At 35.2% G+C, this 15304-nt stretch overlaps 1 protein-coding gene across 4 annotated transcripts in view; it reads right to left on the bottom strand.

The window, feature by feature from the left end:
- The window catches only part of LOC149803670 (dual oxidase maturation factor 1-like), a 49477-nt gene extending 34458 nt beyond the window's left edge, over window positions 1-15019 (bottom strand). For 2 of the 4 annotated variants that reach the window (XM_089953441.1, XM_089953439.1), the window contains exon 1: window positions 14796-15019. The gene's annotated coding sequence lies outside the window, so the exon portion shown is untranslated. Of the gene's footprint in view, window positions 1-932; window positions 1429-14795 lie in introns of those variants that run through there. The other 2 variants (XM_089953442.1, XM_089953440.1) reach the window with 2 other exon arrangements.
- Between the last annotated feature and the right edge of the window lie 285 nt (window positions 15020-15304).

Below are 15304 nucleotides of genomic sequence, written 5' to 3'. Positions count from 1 at the left end.
ATGAACAAACCATTTTTAAAAATTCTATTTCATTTTACATAGGTGGGGTTTCATTCTATTTTGCATTTCCACATGTGGAGTCTCATTCTATTGTCCATTTCCACAGGTGGGGTCTCATTCTATTTCCCTTTCCATTGGTGAAGTCTCATTCCATTTTTCCTTTCAACAGGCTGGGACTCATTCCTCTAACTTCCTTTTCCCCAATCTTTAGTTGCCTTTTGGGGAGGAGGCTTTGGTCCCTTTTTGTGTACATGACAAAGTTCAACTGCCAATGTTTTGTTAAGCTTTCATTTGTCATCAGTAACCCTTCCTGCGATTAGTGCCGACAAAATTTCTGCTGACTTTGGTCTCTTGTTGTAAACAATATCGGAGAGATTAAGTACCGGAATACCTTATTCTCTGTATATTTGAAGCGCTTCCCCTCCCCCACATTTTTCCTCACTAATTTTGTGTGAAAGTAATATCCGGTTCGCTTCTTTCAATGTTGATTATTTTAATAATGAAAAGGAAACACTTTGTAGTGGTAATATTTGTGATGCACACCTTCTAAGGTAACGAGAAAATGCTATAACATACGAGAAACAAAACGACTGTATAGTATTTCCAAAGCATATGTATGTATCAAAGACAAAACTGTGCCATGGCGATTGGTAAAATATTTTATGAATAGTAATTATATTTTTCTCGCAAATAACATCACCATAAATGTTCAAGAGTGCAAAATCAAAATAAAAACAAAAGATAAATATGAAAATGTTCTGCCAATAATGAGATTTTTTCCCTCATGAATATTTCAACAAATGTTCAAATAATCAAAATCTAATGAAAAGTAATTTTTTTATATCAAAAGTTAAAATGTTCAATCAAAATACAAAACAAAAGAAGAGGGATAATTCAACAAATCAAAATATCAAGTATTCAAAGTAACTCACATTTCTCCTCCTTCGTCCACTCCACGCTAAGAATTTTGACCACACTACCTTTGGAAGTCAAGCATGTATTATACTATCCGGCATGTATTTACTTATTTTGGAAAACGTCTAATGATATACATGCCGTATAAACTACAACAACGTTTACATGTTCATGGTGTGTCATCACTACGTCGTAAGACAGGATGTAAAGTGGCTTACAGCGTAACTCAGCTTGTACATGTCCCCATACACAATAACGATCACGAGGCTGATAACTATTTAGTCCAAAGAATAACTTCCGTGTCAGTTAACAACTTTGCACTTCATAAACATATTGAGATCATGAGGCATGACAATCAGCAAGAACAAAATTTAGAGTGTTTAACTATGTTCATTCCACAACATTTATCTCACGATTATCTGAAACAACACTTCAGCGCCTTGGTGTAATTAATCCTCCCTTACAATTACATGTCCAACTGCGTTCGACCGCAGTATACCACTCTGCATTAAACCCTGGGCTTCCGCCCGCCGGATACCACTTTGATTCAATCCAGGGCTTCCGCCCGCGGGATACAACACTGATTCAACCTCCGGGCTTCCGCAGGCGGGATAACACTTCGATTCAACCCGGGGTTCCCGCCAAAGATAAGAATTCGTCGTCATTATGCAGTTACACAAAAAATAGTTTATAATTGTTTCGTTACACGAATTGGACATATACTTACTGTCACAATAATGAATAAACGTATTAAATGCGACCTCATGGACAAGCAACGAGCAATTTAAAATGTTTTAAATGCAACCTCATAGACAAGTATCAGCAATTTAAAGCGTATTAAATGCAACCTCATAGACAAGTAACCAGTACTTTAAAAAGTATTAAATGCAACCTCATAGACAAGTAGTCAGTACTTTAAAAGGTATTAAATGCAACCTCATAGACAAGATTCCAGCAATTTAAAATGTTTTAAATGCAACCTCACAGACAAGTAATCAGCAATTTAAAACGTATTAAATGCAACCTCATAGACAAGTAACCAGTAATTTTAAAGGTATTAAATGCAACCTCATAGACAAGAAACCAGCAATTTAAAATGTATTAAATGCAACTTCATGGACAATTCACAACTATTTCAAACGTATTAAATCCACCCTCACAGACAAGTAATCAACAATTTAAAACGTATTAAATGCAAAATTATAGACTAGTCACAACAGTCTAAAACTTAGTAAGTCCATCCTCATTGACAAGTCCCACTAATTAAAAAGGTATTCAAATCTAACCTCATAGACAAGTAATCAACAATTTAAAACGTTTAAAATGCAACCTCATTGACAAGTATTCTAGAAATTTAAAAAGATATTAAATGCAAAATCAGACAAGTAACAATAATTTCAAACGTATTAAATCAATCCTCACAGACAAGTAATCAATAATTTAAAATGTGTTAATTGCAATATCAAAGACAACTTACAACAGTTGAAAATGTATTAAATCTATCCAAGTCGAAACAAATAAAAAGTTATTAAAATCCAACCTCATAGGCAGGTAACCAACAATTTAAAACGAATTAAATCCAACTTCACAGACAAGTAATCGACAATTTAAAACGTATTAAATCCAACCTCACAGACAAGTAATCGACAATTTAAAACGTATTAAATCCATCCTCGTAGATGAATCGCAATAATTTAAAAGGTGTTAAAATCCAATCTCACATACAATTAACCAAGAATTTAAAAAGTATCAAATCCAACCTCATAGACAAGTAATCAACAATTTAAAAATATTAAAATCCATCCTCACAGAAAATTAACCAACAATTTAAAACGTATTAAATCGACTCTTATGGACAAGTAGTCGACAATTTATGAGGAATTAGACGCAATGCAAAAGTCCAGATATGAATAAAATAGGGAATAAAAAATGAAAATTAATTTTTGAAAAGTTCACGCTGTGGAACAAAAATAGTGGCAAGGAATGAGAGTGAAGTAAATAGAATTTAGTACACATTATATGCTATACAAGCGGGACCAGTACATTTGGTAGAGGAAGAAACCTGGGAAGAACCACCGACCCACAGGAAGCAACTGGGAAGCTTTCGCACATACCCACGTTGGCCAAGCCAGAGACTCAAACCCATGCAGAAAGAAATGAGGTGCCAGTGATCTTCCAGTGATCTGCAAAGGCGAGCGCCTTAGAGTACTCGGCTACCAGGGGCCTCTTAAAAGCAAAATGGACAATAATGTATGGTATTGCTGAAAGCTACTTCGAGTGTTCAAAATGACTAAGAGTTAATTCCACGTGTAATTCAGTTTAATTCAGTTTATTGTCGAAACATATTATGATAAGTGACACTTAACACTATATACATAAGAAAAACAACGCTTGATTTGATACGCGTTGTAATGACATTGACTAACATGTATTTGCGTTGTAATGACATTGACTAACATGTATTTGCGTTGTAATGACATTGACTAACATGTATTTGCGTTGTAATGACATTGACTAAAATGTATTTGCGAATTAATGATATTGACTAACATGTATTTGCGTTGTAATTGACATTGACTAACATGTATTTGTGTTGTAATTGACATTGACTAACATGTATTTGCGTTGTAATGACATTGACTAACATGTATTTCAGATCACAAGGTACATACTCAGATTACTTATTACAATTTAGTTACGTTTTCCCAAAAGATTCATGAGAGAATTTTACCACTATATTTGCAATATACTAGTCATGATCCAGAAGAAATATATGACACTTACGGGAATCATTTTCTAACAGGAGTTCGAAGCTTAATGACAGTTCATCAAAAGCGTGTTTTATATTGTTATGTATATTTGGTTTGATTTATATTTGATTTAATTTAATTGTTTGTTTGTTAGGTTTTTTTTTATTCCATTACATGGTATTGTAAATAAAACTTTATTTACTGGAATTGAGTTCAGTTCTGACTGATTTTTGTTATTTTTTTGACGTAAACAACTTTATAGAAATATTGTATCTAATGTTGACCTAGTTCCTGACTTTGATTCAGAACCAGTAAGAATTGTAGTAAACAACTTTTTAATTTTTTTTACTCTTTCTCAGAGTAAGATTCATAAAGTAGATTCAAGGCCATACTTGGACTACGTGTTAAATAACATGTATCAATTAGGTTTTTCCAGAGGATTGACTCATATCCGGGCATCTATTTTGCGTTGTAGCTAGAGTTATTGTTGATGTTTTGAGAAATAACAATAATACTTGCCTTAACACTGGAGACGCCCAGGTGTTTTATGTTGTGACCAGTTTTTTTGATAATTATTTTATTTTATTTTAAAGAAAAGTGATTGTGTGTGTGTGTGTGTGTGTGTGTGTGATATTTAATGTAGCTTTAACAAGTTTTCAGTCAAATCGCTGCGAGGTCTGCATTGTAGCAGTTATTGTGATGTCTAGCTCTGGGGTATCATGCCGCAGACATGTGGGATCATGTCCCACCCAGCCACATTATCCTGACACTAGGCCGACCAGTCCTAACACTAACCTCTTAATGTTGAGCGCCAAGCGAGGTAGTTGCTAGTACCATTTTTGTAAGTCTTTGGTATAATTCAACTGGGGTTAGACGCTCTAACCACTTCGGTCACCGGAGCAGTCTTTTGCTCGTAAGCTTTGAGGAGAACTTGACTGGTAATATTATAAACTTTCGTGTAATGAGTCTTCATGTCCAAGAGAAATTTCCATGTTCGACTAAAGATTTAATATCATATGCTGTCTTTAATACATCCAATATATATTTCCTGAAAACATAAGAATGGTGTTGCATATATTAATGCCCAAACTAAAATAGATTCTTGCAGCCGTCGTATTAATGATTGTTTAAACATTTGAATCCCCGTAATTTATATCCGTACAGGAACATGGGTTCAGCTATCGCGTTGAACCAATGTATACGAACATATATATCATTGGTTGTGATAAGGTTCTGTTTTATCTTGAACCAGGCGCGGAAGTATGTATTTATGTATGTATGTATGTATGTATGTATGTATGTATGTACAGCTCCTGTGTTTAAAGTTTCGAAATACTGTGAGTTTCAGAATTTCGTTTCATGCAACATTTAACACTATGCAGTGAAACCTCTCAAGACCGGAATCCCCAGGGGCTAATGTCAAGTCTCGTTTTAAGTGGTTTTCGGTTTGCTGAGGCTTTTTATTTTCGCCTCGTATTGAGATGTGATGAGGTGTCATCTTACACACATTTAAATGTATATGTCTTTCTACGAGGCATAAATAGCTATTCAGCTTTCAAATAGATATTATCAGAAACTTCGGGTATGTACTATTTGTATCAGGATCAGATCTGAGGGTGGGAGCAGCGCCAGCCCCCCCCCCCCAACAAAATAAAAACCACAAACAAAACAAAGCAAAACAAGTAAGCGCAAAAATCCCGAAACGTTTCTAAGAGTACGTTTTCTTCAGAACTGGAAGGTTAAAATTACACATAGAAAGGTAAAATAATAAAATAAACTAGAGACAAACAGTCATACATATAATTATATTGTTATAAAGGATATACAATATATCAATTTAAATTATACCATTTTATATAGTTCATTAGCATTAAGTCCATTAAGATACAGAGTATCTAACTTATGAATCTTATGAATCTATAATTGATTTCGTGCCTGAAGATGCATACATTAAATGCGAAACTAGATGCACAGAATTTTCGGCGTTTGTGTTGTTTTTTATCACAACATAGAAAGGTAGAAATGCAAGAGTTTCAAAGGGCTTCGCCCACTGGGCCCTCATCAGAATTTCCGTCCCACAGCTCGTTCCCGCCCACCCCTTGCCTTGCACACACACAGAACAAAAGGAAATGCAATATATTTAACAGAATATAACCAACAGGCGGATCACGCTCCTCCCTCCTTTACACGCAAGTTCATGTTTTAATTTTACCAGTACCCCCTTCTCAAGAAAAAGAAGTTGATAAATACTTTCATAATTTTGGAAACAAATTGCTGAAAACTTGAAAATGGTCAAAAGAGCAATGGACTTTATTATTACAAAATATACTTATTGGCAAAGCTAGAGAAGTCTACACTTCACTGTCGATACAACAAAGTGCTGATTATGATGTGGTTAAGAAATATATATTCAAGGCTTATGAGCTGGTACCTGAGACATATCGACAAACTTTTAAGAACTATAGAAAAGAAACTGGACAATCCCATGTCAAATTTGCAGTGGAAAAATAACCAATGATTGATAGATGGTGCTCCGCCAAGAAGGTTGATACAGATTACGATAATCTCAGGCAAACATTAATTGAAGAGTTCAATAGTTTCACTCATAATGATGTCAAGACCCATCTTAAGAAAAAGTTGGGAACTTTGGAAACTGCTACTCGCACAGCTGATGATTATTCCTCGATTCACAAAGTTTCATTGGCAAATAAGTCTTCTTCTTCTCAGCACTTGTTTGGGAAATAAACCCTCTCAGTCCCATACAAGTACTTCTAAATCTCAAACTGGCACAACGTTTAAAAATCAAACTTCTAATAAGACTGATCAGAAATCGTGATCTCTTTATACGTGACAAGTTAGGTTACGTCTTTCTAATTTCTACAGGTTCAAAATAAAGCAACTTAATAAACACAGAGCCATTTGAACTGCTTTTATTTCAAAGAGGTCAGGGTCACGGTCTTATATTAAATGCAATAAATGTACTGTTAAATACCGCTCCGGTGGCCTAGTATTTAGAGCGTACGCCACGGATGCGGAAGGTCGCGGGTTCGATCCCCGGCCGAGTCATACCAAAGACTTACAAAAATGGTACTAACAGCTGCCTCGCAAGGCGCTCAGCGTTAAGAGGTTAGTGTTAGGACTGGTCGGCCTGGTGTCAGGGTGATAAGAGGTTAGTGTTAAGACTGGTCGGCCTGGTGTCAGGGTGAGACACGATGCTACCTACCTGCGGCATGATGCCGCAATGCTAGACATCATTATAAACTGCCGCACTGCAGATATCGTAGCGATGTGACTGAAACATTGTTAAAGCTACGTTAAAAATTCCACACACACACACACACACACACACACTGTACTGGATTTAAAAATTCCGGTCTGGTTTTATTTTAGAGAATGAAGTATTTAATCGTCGATAAACACCATTCATGTCTGAAGGTTCTATATCACTTACTGGTGATTCTGCCACGAATATCCGTATTAAAATAATTAAAAAAATACTTGAGAGTCTTTTATTCTCATGTAACGGTTGCCTTTGTCTGAGAAGTCTTCTTGTCTTAAAAGTATTGATATTCATGAAACATAATGCGGCTTTGTTAATGTTTCTCTCAATTGAGCCAATTTGGTATCAGACTTAGTCTTAGGACCCGTCACAGTTGGAACATTGATTTCTTTAGTTATCGAATGTATTCATTTATTAATAGACAATGACCTAATTGGAGATAAGGTGTGGTTAATTATTACAACTCTATGATCTTAAACAAAATAACAGAAAGAAACAAAAGTATCAACACACAACACATAATTTCATTCTCTAAGTTAAAAAAAGAAAATTTAAAAGGAACTTACAGTAGTGTGAAAATTCAATCCCAAATAAGATCTATCATTAATTCAAAGAACAGAGTGATCCGAATGAATTCCTGATCTTTAAGAGTTGATGTACTGACAGTCTTGATGTACCATAATGGCATTGTCTACAACACCTTTGAATGAATTCACAAAAGTCTCAAAACAGTGTTTATTCCAAACAGTCAAATGATCACTTTCTTTTTCCAATAAATAATATAAAAAATGATTCCTCTCATATTAAATTAAAACACAACATTAAGTACTTATGCAGACTGAGAAAAAATAAGAACAACAAAAATAGGAACGAACAATTGTCTACTTCTTCCTCCTTATATGAGTCTCCATTACTTATAATTAGGACTCTATGTCGCAATTCATTCCTACTTGATCTATGTCGCGATCCCTCCCCTCCCCACCTGAATTATGTCACAATACTCAATTATACCAACGAAACATTACCCCAGACCGTAAGCAAGTCCATCAAGAAGACTGAGTTTAGAAATAAAATCCAAGTAAGCAGTATATGTATAGCTTGAATTATCTTAAAATATAATCTACATTCATTGACAAAAGTAGTTATCTAATATGTTGTTTATAAATGATCATTACAATTTACAACTATGGACAAAAATTAAATACAGTGATATTAATCCACTTGTAACTAACAAACTTTTTGGGGTAAAAAGTGGATCCTATTGAGATTGAAATCCCTGATTGCTATCATGTTTGTGCAGCTACCAGAGGTATCGGCTCCTGGTATTGACCAATCAACAGGTATTGATCACAGTGATCCTCTTTTTACTATTCATTCTTTCTATTCTAATCAGGGCGACAAGAGACAACCACTCTTGCTGAACAGGAACAAGATCATAAGATCACCTATTTGTTTCAGATGGTTAGTAGTGAAACTAAAGCCACTCAAGTCCAGTTTGTTACTTTGTAAAAACTGCGGTCCTTATGAGAACATGGAGACAATCGGAGGTACTCGCTGTTTGAGAGTGGTGTATAAGCTATCGAAATGTATTGCCAAAGTCATATCGAACGTATCTGAGTCTAGCCCTTGCAACTCCTCTGATTGGTCATTTAGGAGTCACTAATAATTATCACAAGATCTTGAATTATTTTTATTGGCCGAAAATTAAAAGTGATATTTCTAATTACTGTGGATCTTGTCACACTTCTGAAATGGTAGGAAAACTCAAAAGCAAGACACATAAGGTTCATCTGCAACATATTCCCGCATTTGACAAACCATATGGCAAATAATGATAGACTGTATTGGTCCCTTACCCAAGACCAAGTCAGGCAACTATTACTTGTTGACCATTATTTGTGCATCCACAAGATTTGCGAAGGCAATTCCTTTGAGAAAAAATAAAACTAACACTATAGTAAAAGCTTTGATAAAGGTTGTTTATTTTGCATTTGTTGGCAGTTCCAAATCGGTCCAGTCTGATAAAGGTTCAAGTTTTATGTCGAATTTTCCAACAAGTTATGCATTAACTAGGCATCTAACAGCTTAAATCTTCTGATTTTCACCCTGAATACCAATGGGCTTTGGAAAGATTTCATCAAACGTTTTGAAGAATATGATTCGATCATATTGTTTTGAATAAAGCAAAAGACTAGGACAATGGTATTCATTTGCTGTTGTTTGCTGTTAGAGAATCAGTTCAAGAGTAATTGTGTTTTAGTTCTTTTGAACTAGTTTTTGGACATAATGTGCGTGAACCATATAAGTCTTTAAAAAAGAAACTATTTTAAATGAAATTTCAGAGATTAAGCTTCTAGACTAGGTCCCTGATATCAAATATAAGTTGTCAAGGGATTGTAAGTAGCAAAACCTAATCTTCACTCTACTCTATCAAAAATGAAATTATGCAGTGACAGAAATACAGAGGAAAATAGTTTTCAGCTTACTGATAAAATTCCGGCTCTCTTGACCATATCTCAAAATCATCTTCGGGCTAAATGTTATGGTTCTTATACAATTAAAAAGAAAGTAAATGGCAAATTATACCATTAACACTGCTGGAAGGCGGAAATTGACTTGGTAGAGATATTCCAGCAATTATTCGATCAGTTTAGTTGAACCCGTCCCACACAGCAAGGATATAAACGATGGCACGTCATCGACTGTAGTGACACTGGTTTAACCAATCTTCGGAATTCAGAAATATTAAGCAACCTGGACCAAAAATTTTCACATCTGCAGATTCTACACCTGTGAAACATCGTCCTTACATGATGAATCTTCTCAGACAGGAATATTTGAAAAAGAAATTCAATAATAACTGAGAATGATTTTATGGAACCAAGTAAAAGAAACTGGAGATCTCCATGTGCCAAAACCAGATACCACAATCTTTATGTGTACGGACAACAGAAGTCAACAGTTTAAAACAAACTAATTATTTCCAGTGCCAAAAATAGATGACTGCAATGAGAAAATTGGAAATGCAAAATATGTCACCAGGTTTGACGTTTCAAAAGGATTCTGAAAAATTCTACTCTCGTTAAGGAATTTCAGCATTTTCAACTCCAGATGGACTGTGTCAATATAAAGTTTTGTCGTTTGGTATGAAAAAAATCTCCGTCAATATTGCAGCGTTTAATGGACATAGTAACATCTTGTGATGCGGACATCGATGACATTATCATCTGCAACGATACCTGTAAAAATAACTTTGAAAGCATTAGGAAATTCTTTGATTAACTCATTTGTACAAATATGACGGTTTATTTATGTAAAAGTGAGTTTTGCCGTGCTTTCATCACATTTTCGGGACACAGTGTGGGTTAGGTCAAGTTAAACCTATAGAAGTTAAAGTCAAAGCTATCTCTGAATTCCCAGTGCCTATCAGAAAAATGCAAACGATGCTAATTTTGGTATGGCTGGGGATTCGCTATGATTGCCTAGTCTCTTAAAAATGTATTGAGTAAGAAATCCAAGTTTTATTGGTCTGACAAGTGTCAGGAATCTTTTGACAAATTAAAGGTCACACTTAAAAGAGCACCAGTTCTTTCAGCTCCAGATTTCAAACAAAATGTCTGTTGATGCAAGTGACGTTGGTGATGGTGGAATATTGAGTCAAGAAGATAAAAATGGTATTGATGATCCAGTGCGCTATATTTTAAAAAACCTAAAGAAGCACCAGATAAATTATTCCACAATCAAGGACTGTTTGGTTTTGATATAGCTTTTGCAACATCCTGAAGTCATGTTTGTTCAGCTCCTTCTCCAATTATTGTATTCAATGATCACAATCCATTGACTTTCATTAACAAATTAAAAACAAAAACAAAAAATACCCACAAAAAAACAAATAAAAAACAAAAACAAATTGTTGAGATTAAGTTTGATGCTGCAATAACACAATATTGATATTAGACACATTAGAGGAAAAGATAATGTGATTGCAGATGAACATTCACGTATACAGAAGTATTATATTGCATTATTTTGTGTATTTATGAGTGATTAAGCTGAATGTCATTCATGAGACATCTTTCTATGTAATATTTTAATTAATACAATGTCATATGTGTATTTGACTAATCGGTAAAATAAAGCTTTATTGTATAAATCTTTCTTTTTCTTTACAGGGGGAGGTGCTATGTATTTTTATATTGCGTTCTTAATTTTTTCCGTGATTGAAGGATGGGGACAGACCTTTTGCCTACCTGACTTTTGTCATAACTGTGAATAAGTCAACAAGGTGTTTACTAAAATCTTTAATGAGCTAGCGGAATTTTTCAGTAGTTTTCCTGAAAATCCTATCGCGTCATATGTCAAGTGAAACATATATCAATAGCGGTCTGGTAAACAAACTATTATATGTTTCATATTTGTCTGTGGGGATCAGAGTTAAACATTGTATTCAGGTATCCTTTTTTATATGAATCAATCACTGATTGGAATTACTAAGTGCTCATTGACGTTGGATAAACACATTATTTGGAATTATTGTGAATGTATTCTGGATTGTACCATTAACACATTATTTGGAATTATTGTAAATTCAAAGACATTCTGGATTGTACCATTGGCATATCTGAACATTCAAGACAATGTAATTCATTGGGAATATTGTACACTTTTGGACTTGTGATCGAACATTTAGAATTATTTAGGATTCAATTCATAATATAGTAAGTGTCTCTTAAATTTTCACTTTGTAACTTAAATCTGTTGATTTTACTAAACTTTTCAGTTTTGCTTCTTTCTGTTACAAAGTTTAAGACGTAGAATAGGAACAGACTAGAAGAAAATTATTTATGTTTTTAATGTATTTAAGAACCTTTCAGTTGACGAAGAATGTTGTATTTAGGTCATTGGAAATAGATAATTTGGGTGTTGGTATGTTTTGGATTTTTAACGTAGCTTTAACAGTTATTCAGGCATATCACTACGATGTCTGCAATGTGGCAGTTTATAGTGATGTCTAGCACTGGGGCATCATGCAACACACATGTAGCATCAAGTCCCATCCAGTCACATTATCCTAACACCGGGCTGTCCAGTCATAGCATTGAACTCTTAACGCTAAGCGCCTAACGAGTCAGCTGAAGGTACCATTTGTATAAGTCTTTGGTATGACTCGTCCGAGGTTCGAACCGGCGACCTCCCGCATCCGAAGTTGATACTCTAACCACTTCGGCCACCGGATCAGCGTAAGTAGATGAAACATCGACCTCAGCCAAAATCACGTAATGGTTTTGACATTGTTTCTTTTTTTCTCTCGGTCTTTATGTGAACTTACGTCAGTTGCTTTTAGAAAACTAAGCATTACTCAGCACTGAAGGATTAAAATACATTCCTAATAGCCGGCATTTTCCCAAAGACACTCTTTCTCTGAGGAACAGTTGAGGATTTCCTCAACTAGGGTTACAAAACGAAAGGATTCCAAGCGAAACATTATTTTTCATCCTCTGTATTATCTCTATCTCTTACAAATTCCTCCAGTTTTTCCATCAATATCATTAGCAAGACAAGTACAAAATCTTAGTTTAAAAAAAATTGAGAGATTTAATGAATCTAGAGCCATATGGACGCTGAGATGGGTAGTATCTACTACCGGAGTCGTTATTAAGTTAAGGAAGACATTTTAATCCATCTATGAAAAGCACGACGTATTACACGTTAATCGATCTAGGAAAAGCACGACGTAATACACTTACTCATGAAGTACATGTGCATTTTTTATCGCATGGAATTTAATGATACCTGACGTATGACCCAACGGTTTACATATGCAAATAAGTGTTGATAACAGCAACAATATTTGATATGAAATTTATATTTATATTTTAGTCTAATTCTTCTCTCATATTCATCCTGGTTTGACGACAAGATAAGGACGATTGTTTCTCCAAATTAAAGGTATGAAACACAGATTCGTTCCTACCAGTAAATCTCTTTAAAGTTGGCTGTAGGTGTACGGTCAAAAGAAAAGAAAAGTTTGTGATGTCTTATTGTTATATCTATGTTAGTGTCGTGATGGTACTGACTTTGACGACGATGATGACAATGTCGTCGGTCTCTGTTCTAACTGTTTTTCAGCTGGTGATATCAGTTATGATGGTGGTGCTAGTAATGGTGGCCGCTGAACTCAGTTCAACAGCCGGATTTTGAATTGTGTTTGTATGGTGGTGGGGTGGAGGGGAGTTGGAGTGCGCGTGTAGATGAAGTTGAAAGATGCCATATATAGTGTACTACGCTGGTGTGAATGGTGTACCAAGGGTTCTACAGTGAATAAAGAGAACTGAGCGAACACATTAATTCACATCAATTGTTTATGATAAAAAGAAAGCCCGTCAACAGAAACTTGACTTCTCTAAACCTGCATACAGTTCATTAACATTATTGATAAGAATGAATTACTCTTTCCACCAGTGTCAAAGAGGTGAGGGCGTATTGACGTTTGTTTCAGTTATTCATCAGTGCGATATGGAAGGGGAATAGCTGTACATTAGCCAACTTCCTGGTCAACAGCTATTTACAGCTAATAATCGTGTATAAATGGCAAGTTACGCATATCAAGGCGTGTATACATATTTGTACATATATACGCAGGTATGTATAGATTATCCTATACATTAATCGGTACACTCAATAGTTACAGGAAAAAAATCATAGCAAAGAGAAAGTTGTCTTTTTTCAATTTTTTTAAATTTTTATTTCCTTTCTTTGTTTTGTTTAAATCTCAACTCCCGTCTTTTGTATATCCCAGTACCACGGCCAAATGATACGGCAGGGACGTTGTGTTGTTGATGATGGTGATGATGATGATGATTCAGCAGTCAGAAATTTTGTGATTTGGAGTAGAAACACAATTAGTAATAGTAAACAACACTATTTTTTAAAAGCTAGGACGCTGACTAAAGCTGAAAATTATTCAGGCTTGTGTGACTGAGTTTCAACCTGTTTTGCTGAGGTGGGGTGGAGGTACTTTTGATTGAGAAAAAAATAAAAGACTAAAACAAAATTTTGTAAACACATGGTGCAAGCAAGCAAATTAAAGGAACTGATATTCCACAATTTACGCCCGTCTCATCAACATCAAGTGTCTCACATTAAATAATAAACAAAGGGAACTACTATGCGGAAACGAAAGTGGGTGATGTGCGGACGAGAAAGTGGGTGGGCCTCAGGGGCTATAAGTCTGTTTAATACTGAGGCAGAAGGCTGACGACATTCGAACTCAGCCAAGGTCTAGTTATATCAAGCTGTAAACCAAACATTCGAACTCAGTCAGGGTCTAATGACAATCAATATTTAACTACACAACAATGCATACCAATATATGTAAATATCTACACACACCCTTACCTACATACATAAATATATTATTGCGCGGAAGCAAAAGTGGACTGAACTGAAATATGGACTGTCAGACAGGCTCAATGTAATGCTCGCTCTTTCTGTACAGTTGGCTAGAACAAGAAATTTGTTCACTGAAACACAAATGCTCTACCACTGTTATAAAACAAACCGGAACATAAGCCCTAAAGTAGTTGGTACAGACGGACAATATTAACACAGCATAACCTAATAAAGTAGCTTATAAGTGGGTACTATGCGTAGAGTGTGGAATTACCTTCAAACACAACACTGAATTAATATTGTATCACTCTACTGATACATTTATCATTCACTGCCACCACCACCATCCATCAAAAAGGACAAGACAAGTGGTATTGACGCTTTTTGTTCTATTTCGACTGATGAATTGACTGGACTGATCTTAACAACACTTTTTCATCGAGGAAAAAATTACTTACCAATTTATGCAGATCGCTATTGCAATCCTTGGCAAAAGTGAAGACAGACTGTACAGCTCTTCAAACTGACTGAACTGGAGATATGAGCAGATATCCACGCATTTAATTTAACATATCTTCCTGATCCGGTAACCGACTAGTTTCGATAACAGAAATTTCCCTGTATTCATCATTAGCGTTGAAAACAGGAAGTAAACTAGCGCACATATATCTGGGTTTTATACATGGCGGATTATTTTCTTACCCACTTTTAAAAGCGAGGCCAGCTCTGGGGAACAATACACACGTGTTTATTTTCCCCATGTACAGGTATGCACATAAATCATCTAGAGCGTGACATCTAAATACGGTATCGTAATGTATAAGAGGAAACGCTAGCTCGACAGTTTCTAAAAGTCATATATAGAAAATAAGCCCACACGACTTAAACCCAACACCTGCAAATTTTATCGCAGGCTAAGCTACGATTATTCACACTAGATATACAAATCACAATTACGCCAATGTGG

This window comes from Sinohyriopsis cumingii, chromosome 3 (assembly GCF_028554795.1).
Source record: "Sinohyriopsis cumingii isolate HCF-2022 chromosome 3, ASM2855479v2, whole genome shotgun sequence".
Classification (NCBI taxonomy): domain Eukaryota; kingdom Metazoa; phylum Mollusca; class Bivalvia; order Unionida; family Unionidae; genus Sinohyriopsis; species Sinohyriopsis cumingii.
This window is presented reverse-complemented; position numbering and strand designations above follow the sequence as displayed.